The sequence below is a fragment of the Vicugna pacos genome, chromosome 11 (assembly GCF_048564905.1).
Source record: "Vicugna pacos chromosome 11, VicPac4, whole genome shotgun sequence".
NCBI classification, from domain to species: Eukaryota; Metazoa; Chordata; class Mammalia; order Artiodactyla; family Camelidae; genus Vicugna; species Vicugna pacos.
Window position 1 is genome coordinate 56,101,433 of NC_132997.1, and position 15,487 is coordinate 56,116,919.

At 35.9% G+C, this 15,487-nt stretch overlaps 1 long non-coding RNA gene across 1 annotated transcript in view; it reads right to left on the minus strand.

Annotated features, from left to right (window-relative positions):
- Nucleotides 1–15,487, minus strand: part of LOC140699330 (uncharacterized) — a 355,563-nt gene that overhangs the window by 30,068 nt on the left and 310,008 nt on the right. The window contains exon 4 of the long non-coding RNA XR_012077408.1: nt 5,572–5,780. This is a non-coding gene — a long non-coding RNA (uncharacterized lncRNA). The remainder of the gene's footprint in view (nt 1–5,571; nt 5,781–15,487) is intronic.

Sequence of the window (15,487 nt, forward strand, 5' to 3'; positions counted from 1 at the left end):
GAGGAAAATCACTGGTCAGACTAGGTTTTCCTTTTGTTGCGTTCTGTGTCTCAAGAATTTGGCTTGTTGACCAGTAAGAAAACTCTCTCTGGTGTATGCCATCTGGAAGGTACACATACAGTGTGAATTTGGCAGCCAGTTTAATAGCCTGGGAATGTGAGCAGCTGTATCCAGTTGGTCAGAAGCACAAGTAACATCCTAGGCTTCTGACTATCATCTCTTTGTAAACACTGTGCCAGCTCTCAGGGGAGTGTGTCATAAGGGGTCCCAGTCCACAGGGGCCTTTGCCGTCTCCACCTCCATTGCTTTGCTAGTCCCCCTGTGCCAGGAAGACCTTTACTTTCTTAGACTGTTGTTAGGTGTAAACTTTGGCTCTTGTGAAGGCTGCATCCTTTTAAAAACTCATGAGATGCCACTTTCATTAGTTGTTAAGTCATAAAAAAGGTTTGCTGGTTTTAGTCACTAATACGTCCTACTAATTGATGGCCAGACAATAGAGCCTTTGAATTGGGAAAACTTCTGAATTGATAAATTTTTAGAGACCTCTCATCATAAATAACCAATTTATTGTTACATATTGAAAGACCAAATTAAAAGGTATATACAAAGAAATACAACAGCTATCCTTAATAAGGAAAAAAAAACAATGACTTGGGAAGTCTTACCAAATAGTGGGTTTTTTTTTTTTTGCATTTTTTATTGATTCATAATCATTTTACAGTGTTGTGTCAAATTCCAGTGTTCAGCACAATTTTTCAGTCATTCATGGACATATACACACTCATTGTCACATTTTTTTCTCTGTGATTTATCATAACATTTTGTGTATATTTCCCTGTGCTATACAGTGTAATCTTGTTTATCTGTTCTACAATTTTGAAATCCCAGTCTATCCCTTCCCACCCTCTACCCCCCCCATAACCACAAGTCTGTATTCTCTGTCCATGAGTCTATTTCTGTCCTGTATTTATGCTTTGTTTTTGTTTACCAAATAGTGGTTTCAAGTTCCCCTCATGGGTCTTACAGCTGTTAACAAAAAACATTACATTAATTAATAAGAGAATGGGAAGAAGCTGAGGGGAAAATCAGTCGACTGTTCCCATCAAGGTGTAAGTTTATCAAGAAATAAGGTAAGTAAAGCAAATATTGAAAAAGACAGAAAAAGAAGAATCATAAAGGGAAGAGTCAAGGACTCATCCCTAACAGTATAGAAATTTTTAGATAGTTATTAAGAAATGGGATGAATAAAACAGACATTTTATAGAGTTAAAACAAAGGTTTTAATGCAGCACTACCTAAAGTTGTTTGGGCCAAAGGTGCTCCCTATTGGTCACAACTTTAGAGGGCCTCAAATAACTCTGCTCTATTTACCCCAGTTTGGAGAAATTTTAAAAGCTGGAAGGCAAAAAATTACAGTGAGAACTTTGACCAGAAAAGACCTGGGGCAACAGCCTGATTAATCAAGTTAAAGATTGACAAAAGGGCCTGTTCCTTGGCTTAGTTCCTCACAGGGGACCCAAGGCCTTTTGCATAGGAATGGATAAAATGGCCAGGGGGTGGAAAGAAGGAGTTTCTGGGACTCCTTGATTTTGAAACCCTGTGAGCTGTGATACCAAAACCAATTAATTAGATTGAGAAAACGTAAAAGTGCAACAAGGGTTGGAATTATAAAGGTTGGAATGCTGTGTGAAGAGGTTATGTCAATGGGTTGCCTGAGTGTTTTATGGGAATGGATGTTATCTCTGGTCTTGAACACTTTCCCTACCCAGTATTAAAGTCAGAGACTTATTGATGGGATCCTAGTGGAAGCTCTGGTTAGAGGTATAGGAGTTAATGGAAGTGAGGTGAAAGTTTCTAAGAAAATTGGTATATTTGAATGGGTTTTATGTAGGTGGTTGTGTTACAGAACTCACGTTTGGCTGCTTGCTGCTCAAAAACTAGTAATAGAGAAGCAAGTGTCAGTAGAAAGGAAAGATACTCTAACCAGAAAAGCCGGCAATCTGGAGAGAAGATGGACCCAAGTCGGGAGATCAGCTCCCAAGATTCTGCTCAACCATGACTGTTTTTGAAGGGAAAAAGAAGGCAGGGGATGGGAGATGGGGAATCTCAGTGAATCATCAAGGCAGGAGTTGGGTTCTGCATCGTTCTCTATTGTGTGCAGACTGGCCGACTCTGTTTGGATGTAATTTTGCCCACACAATTAGGCCAGGCTTGGTGTGCACCTGGGAGAGCATAAGTCAGGAGTTAGTTTAGTGATCTCATTTCTATAATTAGGTTCTCTCAAGGTTAGAGGGGAACAGAAAGGGAGCAAAAGAACTGCTTTCAGTTGCATTCTTTTGCCTGACTATTGTGTCTCACTGGGGAATGTTCCTTTGCCAGATATTATAAGACAAGACATACACATCCACCCTTCAGACAATGTTCATTGAACATGCTAAAGGGAGTCAATAGGGTTGCCTGAGCCCACACAGTGTGAAGTGAAATCTAGTTCTAATATTGGGGCAATAGTGGAGGCTTTTTACCTCTGGGGTGAATTTGTCTAGGGTTAAATTGTGCATTAAGAGAGAGGGCCTTTTGTGCAGACTTTTTGAAGGTGTGATACATTGAACTCTGAAGTTCTAGAACATAGACATCTTTTGATTTGTGTTTTAGTTGGATGGCTAGATCAGCCTTTTGATATCATTTAGTCAGCAGCCCAGTTCTTTCTGGGATTGAAAACAACTGTCTTTACCTTACATTTTTTTATTTTGTAGAGCTTTGCAAAACACAGCCTAGTCTCCTGAGACAGAGCTTGGTTAACTCAATGGGTAGAACCTAAAATCAGAGAAAAAAAAAAAGAGCGGGAAGGAGTCTTTTCCAAAATCTAACTCCACAGCCTCCTTAAGATAATTTCTCAAGGACAAATACAAATCTCTAAAGTCTTTTCCACAAACAGTAAAGTGCCTTAGCCATCTCAGCAGATAAACTTATTCCAATTGTTATTTATAAACTAGTGAGTTTTATATTTTTATACCTGATTCATAACTAAAATTTTAAAGTAAAACTAAGGGATCTCTGGTTTTGTCTGTGTGTGTGTGTGTTATAGATAGGGCATTTTTTACCTTCAGAAGTTATTGTCAAATTTGTCAAAGTAATTGGCTAAAGTAGGCACGTAGATAAAAATTCTCAAAAATATAATAGAAATTGGCCCACATATTTTTCAATTTCACATGATCTGGGATTAATCTTCAGTAAATCAAAGCAAATTTAATATTATTAGAGTAGGCATGTGTTTAGAGTTATCAGCATTAAGCACAAAGCATTTTTTCTACCTAGATTTATTGAAAGTCAAGTAAGTTTGTGTTGTCTATTACAAAATTTGTCAGCAAGAAAAATAGCTTGGGATGATGGCTGATTTCATCTAATCTCGTGAAGTTTTCATGGTTATTCTAAACACAGTTGTGGGAAACAAGTGATTGAGCTAGATGAACATGAGATAAGACTTAAAGATAGCGTCCAAGATCTTTTGGTAACTTAAAACTTTAGAGTTTTCTTAAGTTAGGTGATAGGAATTTATTGAATATCTAAATTATTTCCAAATAAGGTAAAATACTAAAACATTAATTGCTAAGTAAGTCTAAGTTTACCTAACAATGTTTGGTTCTATTAGAAAAGTGTGTTGTACCACATTGAAAACAAATCACGCTATGAGAAAATATGTTTGTTTCTAGAGATTATGAAGCATATTCATAAGTTTGCCAATCAAAAAATACTGGTATAACAAATAGTTCACAGTTACTTCTTAGTTTTCAGTAGAAATTAAGGTTTCTAAGAGTTAAGAATTCAAATTATATATATATAATTAAAACTACTAAAATTAACAAGGAAAACATTTTCTTACACAAGGAAACTTTTTAAAAGGTTTAAGAAATGGAAATGAATTGCGTTAAAGTTAGAGAAAGTAATTTGGTCCTAAAAAGAGGCGAAGGAAGAGAAGGGAAGAAAGAAACTAATTGGACATGTGGAAACTATAGGATACTTGAGCCAAAGGGACCATATTTCCTGAGGGAAAGATTGAGCAGTGATGCTGTCTGAACCAACTTAACACTTACTCAAATATTTCCCTTTAGAGGAGGCGGGTGAGTGGGGGATTCTTACGACCTTTAAGTCTCTTTTTTTCTGCCATTTCTATGTTGGTAAAGCTAGGTCTTTGGGCCTAACAGAATTTCTAGTATTTGCATTTGAGTGATTACTCCCTTGTGCTATTGATTTACCTTTATCCTATATCCACTGGGTTTCCTGTAAAATGACAGCTCTGAAGGCTCCATTGATTCTGGTTCAAATTATTGTTTCCTTTTGACTAGAATTCTTTATGGGTTGCACGGTGTACTTCCTATTATATCACATCCTTATACAACAACATACTGGTCAGAGAACCTTAAGTGATGCTGGGGTCAGCATGATCCTCCCATGATGAAGTTCCTCTGTCACCCCTCTAATGGTTGTAGAATCACCACAATCCCCCTCAAACTGACTTAGATAAAAGAGAATAAAAGCACACAGAGATTTCAGCCAAATGTGAGTTGGACTCCATCGCTCAAGGTTTTCTAATTTTCCTCCAGCTGTTTTGAATACCCCTTCCCAATGGCTGCTTTAATTCTTTTGAGTCAAAATGTAAATATCAAAGTCCTACCTTCTGTCCCTTTTCTCTCTCATAAATTGTGTCCACTCAGACTTCTATCTATGCAAAAATCTCATAAAATCAGAACTGTAGCTTCAATCTGAGTGGCAATTTTCAGTTTCCTTACTCTGCCATAAATCACACTTGTCACCTTCAATTTCCAAGCCACCTTCAGACACCTCTCTGCCAAGGATATCATGGTTCTCTCAATCACCAATGACTACTCGTCCTCCTCCCTCACTATCTACATCAATAAGTTGACAGCTCTGTGCAGTCTCTGTCCAATATATTTTCATTTTTCTCTTTCCAAACTGTTGCCACCCCTCTAGCACAGGTCATTATCTCTTGCCTAACGTACTGCAAATAGCTTTTTAATGGCTCTACCAGCTTCCAGGCTCTGCCCTGTGCAGTCTACCCTGAACCTAGGGCTGGAAAACACTCCTGCAAAACCATCTAGAGTCATGTAATGCCCCTGCTCCAACAGCTTCACTTGCTGCCCGTTAGCTACCAAAAAAATACAAGCTGTTCATGCCACATTCAATCTGTCTCATCTGCCTCCACAGACTTTGCTCCACCCATGCGTTACCCAGGCCTGCACCACTGGTCCCTGTGCCTTATCCCAGGAGTCATACCTACAGCCAGTCCTTCCTTCCTGATATCCAAACCATACTTGATTACCAGCAACTTGCTCATTCTTTTTCTTCCTCACTAAACGACTTAAATATTTTTATTGCCAGTTATTTGAATCACAAATTATAATCTTTTTATAACAAGTTCCCCTTCCCTTTTCTAATTCTACCACCCTCTAGGAATAACTTATTGTGCTTTTTTCCATAATTATTTTTTAATTTTTGTACATTTCTATTTTTGTTTTAAAAATAGACTTACCTTCTTTATTTCTTGTCACCCACCTGCTTGAGCTGGGGCATGAGTTTTCTCCTGCCCTTGGCCTGGGATTCAGGCCATCAGTTCCGCTGGCTCTCAGGCCGTGAGACAGGGACACCACTGGCTTCCCTGGATCTCCAGTTTGCAGATGATGGGACTTCTCTGACCGCATAGTCACTGATTTTTTGGGGGCACTGATAGCATATTTCAATATGAAGAATATATATTTATGGGCCTAAAGATGGAAAGGAAAAAATATGTGAATTTAGTCAACTGATCTGAACAGAAGGCATTTGCTTACATGTGAATTTGATGGCTCTTTATCTTACCCAGTTTTAGTTATTTTGAGATCGTCTGAATCTATAGAGCCTAAACATGATCATACCTTTCTATTTTGATTTCAACTGGTAAAACACATTTCTTGGGCAAATTCTATTTCCATTCTTTTTAAATATTAGCATTTTTAAAGGTTTCCTCGGGCAGATTATTTCTTAAATAATTTAATTTAAATTGAAAGTCAAAGTCTCTATTCTATTAGACAATTAATGCATTGTTGAACTAAAACTGAAAGTAGAAATATATGAAAATAAAAAACTACCTCTCTGTTTTCTAAGTGCATCATTAAGTAACCCAGTGTTACTGATTTGGCAAATAGCTATTTGCATTTTCCTTAAACAGGCAAAAGTATACAGGGCCCTATATTTTTATTCTTCTATGCATTTTTTGACAAAATGGAGCTTTAATCACTTAAAATACATTTTATGTTCAACAGATAGAAGACTTTTTAGTTAAGGTATAATTGGCAATATAACATTATATTAGTATCTGCTGTACCAACATAATGACTCAGTATTTAGATATACTGCAGAATGATCACCACAGTCAGCCTAGTCAACATCTGTCATCATTGTTTTTTCTTGTGATGAGAACTTAAAGATTTATACTCTTAGCAATTTTCATGTATGCAATACAGTGTTATTAACTAGTCACAACACTGTATATACATCCTCATGACATTTATTTCATCAGAAGACGTTTTTAATTATAACATAATAGCTCACCATAATAGTCCATATTCCTGTAACATACTCAGCCATTAATAATTGCTGGCTGTTTTGATAAAATTTGTAATTATTTTCATGATTAAAATAAACATGCTTTTATATGAAAAAATACAGGCACAAAGATACATTTGACAAATGATTTGGTTTATAAAAGGTTGATATTGTATATATATTATTCTGCAACTAGCTTTTCTCATATAATTCACATAGAATCCTTCACCTCAATATATAGAAATTTCCTTCATTGATATTAGTAACAGCCTCATATTCTATAATATAAATAGCCTTTAATTTATCGACCATTCCCACAGATGAGCCTTCAGTTTATTCCCTTTTTAACTATGACAAAGAAGGCTGAAATGAATGTCTGTAAACCTTTATAACTTACTACTTTTTTTTTTTCAAATCCATTCTCAAAAATGGATTCCTGGGTCAAATGGCATGCAAATTAAAATTCTAATAGGAGACAGCTAAATTACTTTCAAAATAAAAATGTACTCTTATGCCAACAGTATATTAAGGGAAGTATTTTTTTCTCTACACCTTTTCTAATAACAATATTAATTTTTTTCACTTCTATAAAATTATCACTGAAAACTTAGCATTATGTGCCCATCCACTAAGACCCCATCTAAAATACCACATCCTTTATGAATCCTTTTTTCATTCTCTCACCTAGATAGCCCCCCTTTCCTCTGAAACCTTTATAGCACATGTTTTGTCTTTTGTGGAACTTTTCATATTACATTTTATGCTGAATTGAGTTTTCTTATTTTATATCTATCACATTGTATGTATTTCAAAAAGAAAAGGTCACGTATCTTACTTATTACTTCCTTAACATTAGCAGCGCACTGGGGATGCTCCACTTCTGCTCGATAGGAACCAGTTGATCAGTCAGAGAAATGGGAACTCAAGGCTAGGAAGTAAGTGTTTGACTCTGGTTCTCTAGGGAGGAAACTGCAAGCACATTGTTGCTAAATTCTATCACTGACAAAACAGTTAGTCAAGACAGATATACCATGTTTACTTATCAAATCCACTGCCTGAACATCTAGGGTAGGAGAAGCCACCTGACATGAATATGACAGCACCACAAAGTGTATAAGCCAGAACCACGGGCAGAAGCAAATCCAAAAGGAAGCACAGCATATTAAGAAAAGCACTTTTTAAAAATCTGTAGGTACTTTATTTTAAAGTGAACTGAAATAGAAGCTTTACCAGTGGGTAAAAGATAAAAAAAATATTATAGCTTAGCATACAGATGAACGCCTAAAAGGCAACAGAGCTAACATGAATTGACTAAGGCTATGTACTGGTTGCCTTGCTTACATTATCCCATTACATACACAGAGACCAGATGATTGTTTGTCAGAAGTGCTATAGAAACCATATTTTATTTATTAAGGGGGAGAATGGAAGGATGACATCCAAACCCATTATGCTATCACAGAAGTCAGAATCTCCTCAGAGTCAAAAACCTATGAGAAAAAATAACAAGCTAGCAATGTTCTACCTACTATTACCTCATAAGGACAAAGAAACTCCCAAAGATGACATAGGTTAATTTGTAAAATACATAAACCATGCAGATATAAAGGAATGAGTAACAAAATATATCTACCAAATACAAACAGCATAATCACTTAAAACTATGATAAAAGTTCAGTTTCTAAACATTTCCTTGTCTGACTGCTCCCAGGCTTCTGAACTCAGGCCACCTATCATACAGTACAAGTGCTAAATGCCCCATCAGCACTTCTTTTGCTCATTGCTCAGAGCCTCAACCTGTTCCTTCAAGTTTATTTGGCCTAATTATCCTGTTTTCCAAAGTTACCAATGTCTGTTCTCTTAAATATTGGCCTCTTAGTTTTCTCTCAGTTCCTCCTTGAGACAACAAGACACGGATAATGACATGTGAATTCGATCTCCCTTAGTTGGATTGAATCAATGAGGGCCCCTCTCTGGGCAGACAGCTCCCATCTACTCTGCAGCCCAGTCATGATGGACACATGATAGAGACTGTAATCTGTAAGATAAGGAGCTATCATTCACAACGATTCAAATTCAAATTCTCAAGCTTACTGCTACAGAACCCTGAGTAACATACATAACCTACTTGATCCTCAGTTTTCTCATTCTTATGAAGATCATCATAGTATTTGCTCCAAAAGATTTTTGTGAGGATTAAACTAGATGCTGCATGTACAACCTATAGTAAGTTCCCAATTAGTGGAAGAAAAATCAGCCATTTTTAGACAAAAATAAAAGTAAATTAAACCTAAAATAAACTTGTAATTACCATGAGTATAAATTTTAAAAACCATATAAAAATATTCCTTCATTATCTCTATATCTAATTAAAGATAAGATTCAGTCCAGTTACATACAGGAATGAGAAAACTGCTGATGGGCTCACTCAGATTCTGAATGAACTGCCTAAAAGGAAGCATCTCACACCCTTGGAGAGATGCTGTAATACTTGAAAAACAAGATGGTTTGTGGGTTTGTTCAGAAAATTAATGTCTCTCTTCCAAGAAATAAGAATCAGCACATAAATTTCAACAGGAAAAATCCTATTGTGACTTGTAAGTGGTGGACAGAATTTTGTTGAAGGCCTATTGATAGTAAAATATGGAAGAAATGTCTAAGAGGGAAACATAATAGGTAAACTCATCCTCTTTTCCATCTCACAGACCTTATATACAGAAGTATTATGTCCCCATCTCATCTATGCAATGGCACCACATCAATGCTCTTATATTATTGAATGGCTCTTGTTGAAAGAGGTGATCAGTCATAAACTTTATCAAATCAGAACAGGTGAGTTGGCCACCAGCCTAAGGTAAGACAGGTAAGTAAATTAACTTGAAGATGGCAGTAGACATTGGTCCTCAAAGTTCAGGTGAGCCAAAAAGTGGTCTTACTGAATTTGAGATAAATAGTATCAAAGTTAAAGTGGAAAAAAAAAAAAGACTCTCTCCACTAGTTCTCAGGAGGGGGAAGGGATGGTTTAAATTAGGAGATTAGGCAGCATAGTGGATGGTTTGAGTAGAATTAACACAACTGGATGGTGATAGAGGATGCAAAATGAAAGTGATGGAGAGACAGATGAATTATTAATTTTTAGCACACAAATCTGCTTCACTTGTAAGTGGTTTTTCACAGACAGGACCAAAATGTTAGTTTTATTTGCTGTAACTCATTCAAAATAGACTTTATACTAATGAATGAATGGGTCACAATGCATCAGAACAAGTTAAATCTTTCTATATCTGGTCTGTCATTGCAATACTATATAATCCTTTTCTCTATTTTAATTAAACTCCAGTTTCTTATACTAATTTCTTCTGAGCCTTAGCCTCTGATCCAGGCTAACACACTAAGTCATTTCAAGGTAATAATTTTAGAAGAGTCTCCAGGTAAACTATAGGCAGCACTCATTTGGTATTTATACTTATGAAATTATTCTGTTAGTTTATTCATTTCTTTGGTTTTTCTAATGTGATTAAATTAGCCCACTTCCTTTATGCTGCATGTATAGGAATATTTTTCGCTTTCTCTAGTCTAACAAAACTTGACGTCATTATCAATGGAAAGCGTAAGTCACTATCAGAAGCAAGCATGTTGTTGTATTTTAGTTCAATTAGTCAATTCTTACAGAGTAGAAGGAAAGGATGGAGGAGGGAAGGAACACCATAGCAAGCACTACATCATCATCTAACTCATCTAGGAATTCTAACAGTTATTAAGAGAAAATGTCCATTCAGAGAGGTTAATTATTCAGTCACACAGCAAATACCTGTCTGTTCTAGATCCTAAATTAATGTATAAATCAGAAAAAGGCATTAAAGAGCTGTCTACTCAAGAAATAGACGTAGCAGTGTAGGTTCCTTAGTCTTGGCTTTAGCTTAGAAAAAGTTAAATGCAGGGAAACCCTAAAAGCAAGTCACAGCTAAGGAGGAAGCAAAAAAAAAAAAAAAAAAAAAAATCTAAAAACCACAGGGGAGGCTCTTAAGTGAGGAGAAAACAACAAAAAGGTCCAGAGAGAGAGAAAGAGACAAGAGAGACAGACTGCATGTAAACTGGAATCTGAAATCCAAGGGCCAAAAATAGAGAAAGAGCCACATACAGTGTAGGTTCATATCTTACAAGTGAGAAAAAACAATCATAACTCTAAAAGCCAAAGGTTTAAAATTGTCACAGTCAAGAGAAATCTAAGGAGAATGACAACTTGATGTACTGTGGTATCACAAATAGGATCCAGACAGAAAAAGGACATTAGGGAAAACAACTAAGGAATTCTGAATAAAGTATGGACTTCAGTTATTAATAACATATCAATATTCATTAATTGTTAAAAATGTACCATATTAATGTAAGGTGTTAGTACAAAGGGAAACTGAATGCAGGGTACATGGGAACTCTCTGTACTATTCTCATAATTTTTCTTTAAACTCCAAAGTATTCTAAAATAAAATTTTTATTTTTTTATTGTAAGCTTGTCCCAAGGAAAACACTAGAAGCATACACCCAGGCTCCCAACTCTAACCTCATTAGGAATTAGGAGTAAAGACCCTTAGAGACAAAATATTGGTACAAGTCTTGATTCACTGAGGTATGTTCTTTTATTCCATATGTAAATAATCTACTGCTTAAGATATAAAAGAACTGTGCCTTTAAAAATACATACTTCCTTAAAGTTAACAAAAATGTAAAATTTAGCCTTGTTTAATGTTATAAAGGCAAGAAATCAAACAACCTTCTGTTTACTTAAACAAATTACCTGGAAAATGGAGTCTTAATCAGGTAATTCCAATTAAGTGTTTCCTTAAGCATACTAAAATTCTGTAGCTAGAGAAAGACAAGAACATCAGACCAAAAGTAATTAGCATTTTTCTAAAGATGGATGATGTTGAATCCAAAGGGGGGAAAAAAAAGGAGCTCAGTGCCACTACTATTAATTAAAAACAAAATGTAATACCACTAATCAGAAAAGGGTCCAGTGGTAACAGAGTCATTTGCACATAGTTCAGTAACCAGTTACTAAATAATACCCAAGCTACTTAACAGAGGGCCCTATGGTACAAGAAGAGAATACCCCCACATTACATGGAATATCTACCTTAGCCTGATCTTTCCACACCTGGAAATGTACTCTTGTCTTTTTGCAACAATCCTGCATCTCCCATCAGGCAGCTGAGCCTGAAAAATTTAAAGGGACCCAAGGCCCACTGTGGCCATTTGAGTTCACATAAAATCAGGACACTTTCAGAGGGATGCTGCTGAATGTCAGGTTTGAGTCAAGGTTTTAATTTCACAGTAGATTTAACTGAAGAGACTTAATTTTACCAAATTAAAAATGCATGCCTTACAACAACCCCCAAGCCCTCCAGGAGTGAACTCAGACAGAGAAGTTTGATCAGAGCCTCGACTAGAAAGAAGAAGGCAGTGATGCTAGATGCCCTAGTTTCAAACCTCTGAGGCTCAGAATGGAGGGAAATGGGCGAGTTAACACACTGTAAAAATTCCCCAAACATCACATTTGTGAATAAACCTTAATTATCTATCTTGGGTTGTAAACTCCTTAAGACAAGGACCAAAAAGTTCATGTGCTTATGAGGAAAATAATACTTTATATGAATCAAACTTGATGAATCAAAAATAAAAACTGTGTTTGCTGGAGGTGCAATAAGGCATTCCACCAATATAACAAAATAAAACAAAATAATGGTGCTCAGTTACATAGTAAAAAGTTGATCTGTCAATCAGCAGATGGGTACACTTGAGATAGTAACTTACTGCACATAAATTATAAATCAACTAAAATAATAAGTAGTTAAGAAAAATGGGCAGTGATTTCTACTTCTAATTATACTAGATGTAGCAGACCTGCATTATTCTTAAGAACAACTGAAAATTCAGCTAAAATACTTGAAAATTGTTTAAAGAAATTGGAGTGCTATAGAGAAAATGAAACTTCAGAGGTCAAAATCCGGGAGAGATTAACATTCAGTGAGAGCAGTCAAGTATTTTGTGTCCATCTTCTTTCCTTGTGGCATGTGTATTTTCTTGTTTATTGGGAGAGGTTGAGAAACCAAGAAGAGGGTGGCTGCTATAAAACCATCAGAGAATTTGGAGGCATTTCAGAACTGAGCACATAAAAACTGTGGATTAGGCTGCTGATTTAGGCAGGACTGGAGGGACCAAGTTTTCCTAAAGAAGAGAGCTACAAAAATAAGACCAACAAATAATGGATTTTCCCTCAGTGTATTTATTAAACACTTAACGCTACACAGGGCAAGAGACTGGAAAGCCAATAAGAAATAGCTGAAAAACAAGGAGAGCTCAAAATGGGGGACAAAGAGAACACGGGGCTCACCTCCCCTCATAGACACATTAAAATTACAACCACATATGGAGCAACTCCTGCTGAAATTGACCTGGGAGCTAGCAGAACAGCTTTGCTGCAATCAAGGCTACAAAGAAAGATCCACACAGGTAAAAGGGAGGAGAGCGATCTGGGCAGGACCTACACCTGTAGCAAGGAACACAGAGGAGGAGAGGGGAACCACAGGCTCTGGGAAGTGAGGGGTTCAAGCCCTATACTAGGCACACCAGCACTGGGGTCTCCCACCATGAAGATGAGAACCCTCAGCTAGTTAGAAAACCAGTGGAGCTTACCAGAGGGCTGAAACCAAGACTCAGCTCTTCAAAAGCAAGAGCCAGTTTGGATGCAGCTGACTGAAAACTGCGTGGGGCTCTGGCCAGCTTGCCAGGACCACCCTAGCATCCCCTAGCCCACGCCAGGCTCTTGTCTCGTGAGAAAAACAAAAAGCCACATACAGGATAACTTCCATAAGGCTGTCAACTGATTATTCAACAAATTTTCCAGGTCAGAAGGGAGTGAAAGGAAAAAAACCTACAATCTAAGATACTCTACCCAGCAAGGTTATGATTCAAAATTGAAGGAGAGATAAAGAGCTTCTCAGACAAGCAAAACTAAAAGAGTTCATCAGTACTAAAGCAACATTACAAAAAGTGTTAAAGGATCTTCTGTAAGTGAAAAGAAAAGGCTATAACAAGAAATAAGAAATAAAGACAGGGGAAGATCCCACTGGTAAAGGCAAATACATAGTAAAGGCTGTGGATCAACCACTCAAACAAGCTAGTACAAAGATGAAAAGACAAAAATTGTTAAACTATTACTACAATAAACAAGAAGCAGACATGAAGATGTAAAACATGAAATCAAAAACGTGGGAGGAAGGGAATAAAAAATGTAGAATTTTTGGAATATATCTGAACTTAAATGAACTTAAAACAGATGTAGTTATAGGTCAACATACATGAACCCCACGGTAACCACAAATCAAAAACCTATAATAGATAAAAAGTAGAGAGTAAGGAAAACAAACATAACACTAAAGAAAAAAATCAAACCGCAAGGGAAGAAACAAAAAAGGAAGAAAGACAACAACAGAGAACTATAAAAACAAGCAGAAAACAAATAACAAAATGAAAACAGGTACAAACCTATCAATAATCACCTTAAATGGCAATGGACTAAATGTTTCAATCAAAAGACAAAGGGTAACTGATTGGATTTAAAAAGGCCCATCTATATGTTGCCTATAAGAGACTCACTTCAGAGATAAAAACACACAGACTGAATGTGAGACGATGGGACTAAATATTGAAATGAAAAGGAAGCTTTGGTAGCAATATGCATCTCAGACAAAGTAGACTTTAAAACAAAGCCTATGCTAAAATACAAAAAAATAGCATTATATACTGTTAAGGGGATCAATACAAGATGAGGATATAACTTTTATTAACATACGCACCTAATATAGGAGCATGTAAATATATAAAGCAAATATTAACAGACATAAAAGGGAGAAAAACTGACAATAACACAATAATAGTAGGAGACTTACAACACCCCATTTACATCAATGAACAAATCATCCAGATAGAAAATCAGTAAGGAAACAGTGGTCTACCAGTCAGTTATAAGGCCAGGTCTATCCCGTTCCTTCACTCCAAGGTCAGCACCTTCTCTAGCTCACCAAGGGATATTCCATGTGAGCCACAAGGAAATACTACTGCCATTCAATAAGATAAATCAGCAAAAGTTGGATGTTTGCAACTGAAGATGGAAATTAATAAACTTCAATAGAGGAATGACAGTCTTGAAGGAACGTCAAAAAAATCTAATTGAGATTCTCATTCAGTAACTCAGTAAGTTTTGTGATAACACTACCATAGAAATTTGAGGTTGCCACAGATAACAGTTTCATTATTAAGTATTCCAAGATTTGCCCAAAATTGTGCAATGAAAATAACATCACCTCTAAAACCAAAAACTTTGACATAAACTAATTTTACTAGCAAATTGTAGCCATTAAAAATTTTTTTTAAACACAATTAAAATTTAAATTTAATTACAATTTAATTTTTTAAATTTAAAAACAATAAATTTTTAAATTAAGTTTATCTTGCCAAATTAGATTTTTTTCCAAAAATAATTTTTTATATTTGATTCAAAATGATGGCCTTATCTCAGCTAAATCATTATTTTTCTCAAAACAGAGGGAAAATGCAAATTGCAGAGGTAATGGAATTCAGTTATTCAGGATTCAGAAGGAGAGAGCAGAAGCAAAATGTTGAGCACAGGAGAGAACAAGAAGTTAAATGAGGAAGGGCTAGTTTTTTTTTTTTTTAATAGGATACAATTTGCTAGTAAAAGTAGTTTATGTCAAAAAAAAAAAGTCAAATATTTTTAAAAAGAAGCAAGGTCTGAGAAAATAAAATCCTCAGTGGGAAGTAAGAAAGCTGACAACATTGTCAGTTGTGATTCACTTAAGAAGAAACT